Genomic DNA, 10852 nt, shown 5'->3' on the forward strand with positions numbered 1-10852 from the left:
TGACTTTGGGCTAGGCAAAAATGTCCTCAACTCAATACTAGAAGCATGATTCAGAAAAGAAAAAAATTGCTAAGTTGATTTCATCAAAATGTTAATAACTTCCGTTGTTTGAAAGACACTGATAAGAGAATGAAAAGACTAACCACAGACTGGCAAAAAACATTGGCAAATCACATATCCAAGAAAGGATTCATATCCAGAATATAAAAAGAACCCTCAAAACTCAATAGTAAGTAAAGAAGCAACTGAAATTTTTAAAAGGGAGGGCAAATACTTGTAACAAAATAGATTTGTAGATGGCAAATAACTACTTGAGAAGGTGTGCAGTCTGGGCATGGTGACTCATGCCTGTAATCCCAGCACTTTGGGAGGCTGAGGAAGGTGGATTGCCTCAGGTCAGGAGATGGAGACCAGCCTGGCCAACATGGCAAAACCCCATCTCCATTAAAAATACAAAAATTAGCCAGACATAGTGGTGCATGCCTGTAGTCCCAGCTACTTGGGAGGCTGAGGCAGAATGGCTTGAACCCAGGAGGCGGAGGTTGCATTGAGCCTAAATCACACCACTGCACTCCAGCCTGGGCGACAGAGCAAGACTCCATGTCCAAAAAAAAAAAAAAAAAGGTGTGCAACTGTGCAACATCATTAATCATTAGGGAAATGCAAATTAAAACCACAATGAGCTATACAATTAAAATGGTTAAAATAAAATAACCTGACAATACCAAGTGCTGACGAGGATGAGAAATGTAGGGTCCAGCCCCACAGGGTCGGTGGGTTTTTCTCCCCATGTGCGTAGACGAGAGATTGTAGAAATAAAGACACAAGGCAAAGAGATAAAAGAAAAGACAGCTGGGCCCAGGGGACTACTACCACCAAGATGCAGAGACTGGTAGTGGCCCCGAATGCCAGGCTGTGCTGATATTTATTGGATACAAGACAAGGGACAAAGTAAGGAGTGTGAGCCATCTCCAGTGATAGGTAAGGTCACGTGTCCACTGGACAGGGGGCCTCTCCCTGCCTGGCAGCTGAGGCAGAGAGAGAGAGGGAGAGAGAGAGAGACAGCTTATGCATTTATTTCTGCTTATCAGAGACTTTTAGTACTTTCACTTATTTTGCTACTGTTATCTAAAAGGCAGAGCCAGGTGTACAGGATGGAACATGAAAGCGGACTAGGAGTGTGACCACTGAAGCACAGCATCACAGGGAGACGGTTAGGTCTCCAGATAACTGTGGGCAGGCCTAACTCATGTCAGGCCCTCCACAAGAGGTGGAGGAGTAGAGTCTTCTCTAAACTCCCCCAGGGAAAGGGAGACTCCGTTTCTCAGTCTGCTAAGTAGCGGGTGTTTTTCCTTGACACTGACACTACTGCTAGACCACAGTCTGTTGGCAACGGCATCTTCCCAGACGCTGGTGTTACCGCTAGACCAAGGAGCGCTCTGGTGGCCCTGTCCGGGCATAACAGAAGGCTCGCACTCTTGTCTTCTGCTCACTTCTCACTATGTCCCCTCAGCTCCTATCTCTGTATGGCCTGGTTTTTCCTAGGTTATGGTTATAGATCGAGGATTATTATAATATTGGAATAAAGAGTAATTGCTACAAACTAATGATTAATGATATTCATACATAATCATGTCTATGATCTAGATCTAGTATAACTCTTGTTGTTTTATATATTTTATTATACTGGAACAGCTCATGCTCTCGGTCTCTTGCCTCAGCACCTGGATGGCTTGCCACCCACAGAGAAACAATTGGAATACTCATTCAGTGCTGGCGGGAATGAAACAGGGTAGAGCCACATTGGAAAAGACTTTACCAGTTTCTTATAAACAAACATCTAACATACAGCCCAGTTATTCTATTCCTAGGATTTACCGTAGGGGAAAACAGGTTCACATAGAAATCTGCGTGTTTACTGCAGTTATACTCACAATGGCCCCAAACAGGAAACAACCCAGCTGTCCCTCAGCTGGGCAATTGATAAACTGTAGTACGTTCATAGAGTACTATTTGGCAATATAAAGGAGTGACTACTGACACATACTGCCACAGGGATGAATCTCAAAAGCATTATTATGCTCAGTGAGAAAAGCCAGACTTGAAAGGCAAAATACTGCATGCTTCCATTCATATGACATTCTGGAAAAGGCAAACTATAGGAGCAAAAAACTGGTTAAGTGATTGCCAGTAGCTGGATGTATGGAGATCAATACAGAGCAGATGGGGGAAGTGTTTAGAATCTTGGGACCATTCGGCTTGTATCTTGATTGTGATGCAGGTTACACCAATGTATTTATTTGTCAAAACTCACAGTACTGTATACTAAAAAGAATGAATTACTGTATGTAAATTATACTTTAATTGTTAAGAAACAGTGGGTGGAAGGGATGGCTATACACCTATCTACTTATGTTCTAGAACTTCCCCATGGCCACACAGCTTACAGGGGATATAACCAGGATTCCACCTGTCAATTTTCAAAGCCCATGTTCTTTCCATAGAAGCCCTCTGCCTTTTCTTAGAGAAAAGTAAAACAACACTTGTATTGTGCTTTACCATTTAGAAAGCGCTTTTTAAAAGTCCTTTTCCATGGCCCAGCTCATTCAATCCTCACAAAGCCCTCTGCAATATTATCACCACTCTCCTGTAACAGATGAAGAAATTGAGGCTCAGAGAGGTTTGATGAGCTGCACACGGTCCTCCAGCGAGTCAGCGACAGGCCTAGAGCTTCTGACTCTAGTGATGGTTCCTGCCCCCCATAGCTGTAAACCTTGGTATGGAGGGTGCTATCCCCAGGGACTCCCACACTGTCTGGCTTCCTCTGTGACCTGGTGGCCCCTCCAGGAAGGGTCCCCACCCCGAACTCAAGCAAGCATTTACCCACTCATCCATACACTAAGTAATGTCCTATTCTCCAAAAGCCGCTGGAACTGCTGTCTTGGGAGGGGCAGCTCAGGGCTCTGCAGCCCCCAGCACAGCCCAAGTTCCACTAGGAAATTACCTTAGGTTTGAGTCCCTTAGGTCAACTCTTGTCCCCTTTCTACCAGATCCCAACCCTGTCTCTCCCTTCCCAAATCCCTGGTTCTTGAGCCTGTAAGACACCTTCTGCTGATGTTCTCTGGGTCTCAAATTTGGTCCTTTCTCTAGATTTGGTCATTTTTCTCTCTCTCTTCAATTATTTGATACCTGAACCCAGCATCTGTCTGTGACTCAGCTAAAGAGACCTGGAGCCAAGTGCTCCCCCACCTCCTCCCTTTCTGATTTACTGCCTGGAGACCTTTGCAGCTCTGACAGTCCCAGCGCCCAGATCACACAGGAGGCACCTGCTCACCCTGTAGGTAGGAATCCTCCAACCCACACTTGAGGCATTTGTGTTGGTAATTTAATTTAAATGCAGAATGAAAGATGCTCATCCTGGTAACAGTTCATCTTACTCTTCCTCAGGCTTGCCCTAAAAATCCTGAATCTTGCTTCAGACTTCCCTTACCCCAGGTCTCAGCTTTGGGTCACCTGCAAATGGGGTTCCTCTGCTCTCTGTGACTTCGTGGAAGGTAGAGAGAAAAGTGCTCTTTCTGACCTGGTTCACCCAGCTGCTACCCTGGCAGGTGTCTCTCAGAGCTTTCTCTTGCCCTCATCCAATTTCCCGTAACATTAAGTGTTCAGTGAACTTGGAGGCAAAAATATAAATGAACAAACTCACAGTTTCCTCTTTGTTTCTCCTGTTCCTCCTGTCTATCTGCCTTTCTATCCACCATGCTAGATAAGTCTGAATCAGCCATAGAGAGTCACGGAATTTTAGCTCTTGGACCATGTGCCTGCCTCTATGTGTGTGCACGGATGTGTGTATGTGTATGTGCGTGTGTGTGCATGTGTGGGGGGTATGTTTATACAAAAGAAATGTGTGAGAGACAGAAGCAGAGGCAGGAAGAAATGAATAGGAATGACACTTTTTTTTTTCTTGAAGGGAGAGAGCCAGAAATTACATCCGCTCAAAAATATCCTGCCTCTTTCATAGATAAATATAGCATCGTGAGTAGATGTAAGACTGAATGATACTTTCAAAACAAATCTGGGAAGGTCACTTGAAGAGGCTGTCCCTGCTGGCTCTCTCCCCTTGCTTGACTGTCCCCCAGTCCCTCATTCCCTCCCAGAGCTCTCAGACTATGGTCAGGAATAAGAGGTGGGGGAAGTGTGCAGGCTTCCCACTAGGCATTCTGGAAAGGGGAGAATAGCAGGAACAATGGTGCTGCTTAAAACAGACTACTGGCCAGAGGCTCCAGGTGACCAAATGTCTCCCTCACAGGGAGGCACTCGAGAATCCACACCTCCCTGTTACAGAGAAGTAAAAGCTCAGCACGGGAGGCCAGCCCCATAGAAATGTATTTACCAGGTGGGCTGGTTGGTAGCAGGTAATTGGAGCTTAAGAATACTTGATTTAGTTCCAAGGGGTAGAGTAAAATGGTTTAATCCCTGACGAGGTGCAGGCAGCTGCCAGCCAGAAGGGACTCCAGCCCCTGACAACGGGAGGCAGAGCGGTCATAGCACTGTGTACCAGCTGAGCATCAGTTCCACTTAGACTAACATGCAACTGATCCTTCCAAAAGTCCGCAGAGGTAGACATTGCCATCCCATCTACAGCTGGAGAGACTGAGGACAGGAATGAGTCAGTGATTTATCCAGGGTCTCGTGGTCAGTCATGGTAGAGCTGGTCTTTGTCTCTTCCAAGTGTCAAGAAAGGTCCCCTGCCTTCCACTCACTCCACATGAAGGAGATAAGAGGTTCTGCTGGCACGCCGGCCCAGCCTCGCCTGTCAGCAGAAGCCTGGGCCAGCTGTGATCATGGAAGGGCAGCTCCTGGGTCCTAACCCCTGTGAGAACAGAGAGCTGTCAGGTAGCTGCAGCTCCTCCAAGAAAAAGCAGGGGCTAGGGGCCATTTTGCAGTTCTGCGCTTCTCAGCTCCTGATTCCTGTGGAGCACCCTTCCAGTGCCTCAAGGCAAGGCTCAGCATTGGTCCATCCAGCTTGGCTGTAGGCTGGGACACCTCTCTTACCTGGACAAGTAGTATCACCCTTTACTGTGCGTTCTGAGCTTCTTAACATCTGTATTCATCTGCTCGAGCTGCCATAACAAAATATCATAGACTGAGTGGCTTATTTCTCACAGCTCTGGAGGCTGGAAGTCCAGGATCAAGGGACCAGCACTGTCAGGTTCTGGTGACGGCTCTCTTCCTGGCTTGTAGGCAGCCACCTTCTTGCTGTGTCCGAGAGAGAGAGAGAGAGAAAGAGAGAGAGAGAGAGAGAGAGAACTGTATTCCATTGTTTCTTCTTATCAGAGCACTAATCCCATCTGATCAGGACCCCACACTTAGGTCCTCATTTAACATTAGTTACTTCCTTAGAGGCCTCATGGGCTGGGATTTAGGGCTTCAACGTATGAATTGTAGGGGAACATGAAAATTCAGGTCATAACATCTTTTGGAGTCAGACTTGGATTCAGTTTTAACCTCTACCCCTCTCTAGCTCTGGAAAAGTTCATGCCTCTTATATTACTTTCCTGTTGTTGCTGAAACAATTTATCACAAAATGAGTAGCTTAAAATGACAAATATGTATGATCTCACAGTTCTAGAGGTCAGACACCAAAATCAGCCTCACTGGCGTAAAGCCACGGTGGTGGCAGGGCTGCGCCCCTTCTGGCTCTAGCTAGGAGTGTCTTCACTTCCTTGACTTTTGCAACTTCTAGAGGCTGCCCGTGTTCCTTGGCCCATGGCACCACATCACATGGACAACAGCTTCCGTGGTCATATCTACTCTCTGACTCTGACCCTCCTGCCTCCCTCTTGTAAGGACCCTTGTGATTCCATTGAGCCCACCCGGATAATCAGGGTCATCTCCCCATCTCAAGATCCTTCACCTGATCACATCTGCAAAGTTCCCTTTGCCATGTGAGAAAACCAATCCATAGGCTTTACAGATGACGATGGGGACTTCTGATTTACTTTGGGCTTTGTGGGCTGAGGGCATCCTGAAGTGGCCTAGCTTGGGGCCTCTCCATCCTGTGTTTATTAAACTGGCCTGGATCATCCTGAACCTTGCTTCGGATTTCTCTTACACAAGGCTCCCCACTCCCTGCCTCGGCATTGGGTCAGCTGCAGTTCTGCCCTCTGGGTGTCACTGGAGACACAGAGCAATGCACAGGGCAATGGCTCCTGCTGACCCAGCCCCGGACGGTACCTCCTGGGGTTCTCTCTCGCCTCTCCATGTGCCTGAAGACCAGGCATGTTCCTACTGAAGCTGGGACTCAGCAACACCCGACCTTCCTCTCAACTCCTCCCAGCCTCTGGACTGAGGCTGACCCTGAATTCCCAAGTCTGGTTCTCAGCCACACCTGCCCCACACTGAGGCCTGAACCAGGAGGGCTTGGGGCCCACGGCAGTTGGTCGAGCATGAAAATCCCGCAGGCCCAGGGCCACGTGCTGTACCAGGGAAGACTGCGGGTGGGGGTGGGGTCGTCTCCCTCTTCATGGATCTTTCCCCTGTGGGCAGCCCCCACCCCCAACTTCAGAAACCAGCATCTTCACACCTCCCATCCCCTGAGAGCGGATGTGATCAGCTCAGCTTGGAGCTGCCTCAGGCTCTGGGGCTTGTCCCCAGATCTAGGCCACAAGCCTCCCATCGCAGGGAGCGGGGAAGGGGTTCAGGGCCATGGACTCACTGGAGGGGCAGGGAGGGCCCTGAAGCAGGATTCCCACGCAGAGCTGGTGAGGGCAGCTGGGGTGACATCCCCAGACTAGAGCCAGGCAAAGCCCCTGTTCAAGGCTGGAGCCCCCAGGGATGCCCCGAGGCCTCTGAGTGGGGGCTGTGGTGGGGTGGCAGGTCAGCTTCTGTGAATGAAGCCCGTGGCTCTCCAGATCTCCACATCCCCCAGTGTGGCCTGGGCCTGTTGTTGCCTCAGCACTGGAGAGGGAGGAGGGCTGAGAGAGCCTCTCTTCTTCCACAGTTTGAGCTGCCCCCTCACCAGCTGTCTGGTCCCCTGTTTCCCTTGGGCTGAAGCTATGTAGAGAAAAGGACACTCCAATTGAGCCCCTGCAGGCAGGAAAGCCACACAGGTAGAGTGACCACCTACTTTCCTGCCTAGAACCTCCATGGACATCTCATGCCCAGCTTCCCAGCCTCCTCTGTCACAACTCCTTCCATTTCCCATGAGTTCCAGCCATAATGGCCCAGTGGCCACACCCGAAATCATGCACCTCTGTGCCTCTGAAACTGTGCCTCTGTGCCTCTCGAAATGCACCTCCAGGCCTCTGGTCCTTTGCACATGCTCCACCTCTGCTTCTGCCATCTTTCCTTTGCTCCTCCCCCTCAGGGGGCCTAGCCATCCCTCACGCCCAACTCAAACAGCTCTGTGTGGTGCCCCTCTTGCACCCCCAATGTGATTACTGCTCCTTCCTCAGTGTCCCCAAAGGGTGTACACAGCTCTTCTCTGACATGCAGGGCACTGGCAGAAGTGTGGTCTCTGTGTGCCTGTCTCTCCCCGGGATCGTGAGCATCGTGAGGGTGGGAAGCAGGTCTTATTTCTGGAAACCCTAAGGACTGCCACGAAGCTGGACTAAAGGAGGTGTTCAGGAGGGGTTTACTGCCTTTATGAGGCACCAGCTGTGTACAATGTGCTGCCCAAAGCATTAATGTTCTGGTGTTTTAGCAACTTTATAAACCAGGTGGAAAAACAAGATACCCACCCTGCCTGGCAGGAGAGGCTCTCACTAAATTGAACCAACAAATAAGCAAGATACAAAGAAACAGAAGAGCAATGAAAGCAAGCGTAGTTTATACCGGGGGTCTCCAGAGTGGGGCATGCCCACCAAATTCATTTGTTCCCAATGCAGGATCAAAATGTGGATGCTCTGTTTACATTTATTTGTATCCTTTCACTTTTCCATGCTTTTCTTTTTTAAAAGTTTTAATGTGTATAATACACAGATCTGTACAGTAATTTATGTCAAATAATTTGTAAATGAATCCAATATACATTTAACAGGGGGCAAGCTGAAAGATGTTTTAGTCATATAACTTTGGAATAAATTGGGTTTAAACTGTGCTAAGTGAGAGCCCTGTAGTAGGGGGAGCATCAGAAATGCTTCCTGGTGACGTGGGCGCCTCCCAGCCCCATTCCCCCCTCATTAAGGACATGGACCCTCAGGGTCTGAGTTTCTGCCCAGACGACAGGCCCTTTTCATCCACTACCTGTGGCTCAGCCCCTGCCACCTGGTGCCATCATCTTCCCAAGCCAAGGCAATGATCCAGGGACACCTTCTCCCGAATAGGGTACTTGGCCTGCCCTGCTCCCTCCTAGGGCCTCACCTTTGCCTGCAGGAAGGAGGGGTGGCTGGAATGGGCCTCTGCTGAAGCCAACCTGGGAGAACAGTTCCGACGTGGGGAATGTGGATGGAATTATTTTCTTCAGATTTCCCAGCAAAAATAACTTGGAATTTATGTCCTTGGACATGCTGTTCCATGTTTCTGCTCAAATTCCTCCCACTGCTGCCTAGGAGCCTTTAGATTTGCAAACAGCCCGGTCTTGGCATTTGGAGGTCAGAGCCATCCATCACCACCAGGCATTTTATTTTAACAGGGATTCTTTAAGTTCCCACTGAGTACCAGGCCTGAGGCTAGGCCTTGGGGATTCCAGATGAACTCAGCACAGAAGCGGAGAGGGGCAGGGATCTCTTATTCGTGATTTTATTGTTATCTTTGTGCTGGGCACTTAGTAAGAGATGAAGGCCTCCTGCCAACCTTTGAGGGACAGATGATCATTTTCCCATTTTACCAATGAGGAAATCAGGATCTGGCAGGCTGAATGTCTGTCCTCTCCCCACCCCGTCACCAGGAGGGATGAGGGATCCCACCAGAGAGGCTCTAAGGCACTGACTGATCAGGCCACAGGAGAGGTGACAAAGGCTGATATTTGGCTCTGGCCTGACCCACTGGGACCCAGCTTCCGGCTCCTCACCTGGCGATGAGGCAGGAGGGTCGCGTGTCCCCTGAGGTCTCTGCCAGCCCTGACCTTCTTGGCTCTGTCTGGGCTCATCCGACCCTACCCTGCCTTCTCCATTTTCCAGTCTGAGCCAGGAGCCCTTCAAACGGTGGGCCACCCAACAGGGACCTGGCACCACTGTGTGGTGTCTGAGAAATTGCAAACAATGATGACAGGCAGTTTCCTTCCTGAGAAGTAGGGAGGCACACGAGCCTTGTTCTCCTCTGTGCCCTTTCCACCATAGGTGCAGGGGAAAAGTGTCACCCTTTCCTTGGTTTCATAGCCTCTGTGGCATTCTGTGAATGAGTCTGAAAACAAGCCATTGCAGGGAGGGAAAAATAAGCTGCTTACCCCAGAATGGCTCTCTGAAGCTCTGCCGGCCACCTCGTCCCAGGCCTTTGCAACAGAGACACCCTCCTATGTTGACAGGGTAGGTCACCCTAGGAATCAGGCAGTTCTCTCTTAGGTGTCAGCTTGCAGCACTCCCATGAGGACAGGCTGGGTCAGGAGTCCACCCTCTGCTCTGATGAACTCCCACAGACCCAGGATGGAAAGGCCACAGACTCCCTTTTGCAGCTTTCCCTGGTGGAGGGACAGGTTGAGGGACAGGCTCCAGGCCAGAGGCACTCGGCTTCCATCCAGGGAGAAAAGCTGTGCAGACACGTTTCCCTCGCTAGTCACTAGGACTGAGAGCAGGGAATGAGTGAAGCTGGGACCAGCCAGGACACGGTGCCAGCTGTGCCTGAAGCAAATACTAACAACAGCTATAATTAGCAGTAATGATCCGAATGGCTAGCATACTATGCTGATGGATTTACAACAGGGGCGGTGGGGCTGTGGAGAGAATTCGAAGGGTCTGTGAACTTGAATGGGGAAAAAATTTATATCCTTATTTTCACTAACCTTCCACTGAAATTGAGTATCTCCTGCTGTTCTGAATGTAATCAACAGGCCTCAGACATTTTAGCAGCATCTGCGACTTGCCAGTAGAAATCAAAGTTACATTTCATATCACTGCATTTGTTACGATATCTGAAATTATTGTTTAAGCTAATCACTGCTTCAGAATTATGGGGGTTGCGAGATCTGTCACTAGATCTTGTTGGTCGTGTTAACAAGAATCTGTGATGTGATATCAAAAATTTTAGCTTCTATAAAAATATTGTGATAACTGTATTTCAATGTAATTGGTGTTATCCTATGTCTTCTGTTTCATGCATTTAAAAATATAGCTCTGAGGAGGGATTCAAAGCTTCACCAGGCTGCCTTAACGAGGAAGAGAGAGGCTGCTCTACTGGCATAACCTTGAACAATGCTCCCAACCAGCCAGTGTGGGGGCAGGACTGGAAGGACCTAGGTTGGCCTGCATACATTTTGGGGGTGCAGATCCCTTTGTTCAAAAAAAGTTTTTCAGGGGCTGGGCGCGGTGGCTCACACCTGTAATCCCAGCACTTTGGGAGGCTGAGGCAGGTGGATCACTTGAGGTCCGGAGTTTGAGACTAGCCTGGCCAACATGGTGAAACCCCATCCCTACTAAAAATACAAAATTTTGCCGGGCCTGGTGGCATACACCTGTAGTCCCAGCTACTCAGGAGGCTGAAGCAGGAGAATCACTTGAACCTGGGAGGCAGAGGTTGCAGTGAGCCAAGATCGCAGCACTGCACTCCAGCCTGGGTGACAGAGTGAGACTCCGTTTCCAAAAAAAAAAAAAAAAAAAAAAAGAGTGTTTCAGGAAGGCCAGCATGACATCATATAAAGGTGGGACTGCTCTGGTAGAATTTGGGGGCAGGGGGTCCTTGGAACTTCCTTACGCTGCCT

General features: G+C 49.2%; 1 long non-coding RNA gene across 1 annotated transcript; it reads right to left on the reverse strand.

Annotated features, from left to right (window-relative positions):
- Positions 1 to 837: 837 nt before the first annotated feature.
- On the reverse strand, positions 838 to 9698 carry LOC129143107 (uncharacterized). Its single transcript, XR_008546215.1, has 2 exons — positions 9386 to 9698; positions 838 to 5256 (listed from the first exon to the last, which is right to left on the reverse strand). It is a non-coding gene; the product is annotated as an uncharacterized LOC129143107 (long non-coding RNA).
- Positions 9699 to 10852: the final 1154 nt, after the last annotated feature.

This window comes from Pan troglodytes, chromosome 12 (genome assembly GCF_028858775.2).
Source record: "Pan troglodytes isolate AG18354 chromosome 12, NHGRI_mPanTro3-v2.0_pri, whole genome shotgun sequence".
NCBI lineage: Eukaryota > Metazoa > Chordata > Mammalia > Primates > Hominidae > Pan > Pan troglodytes.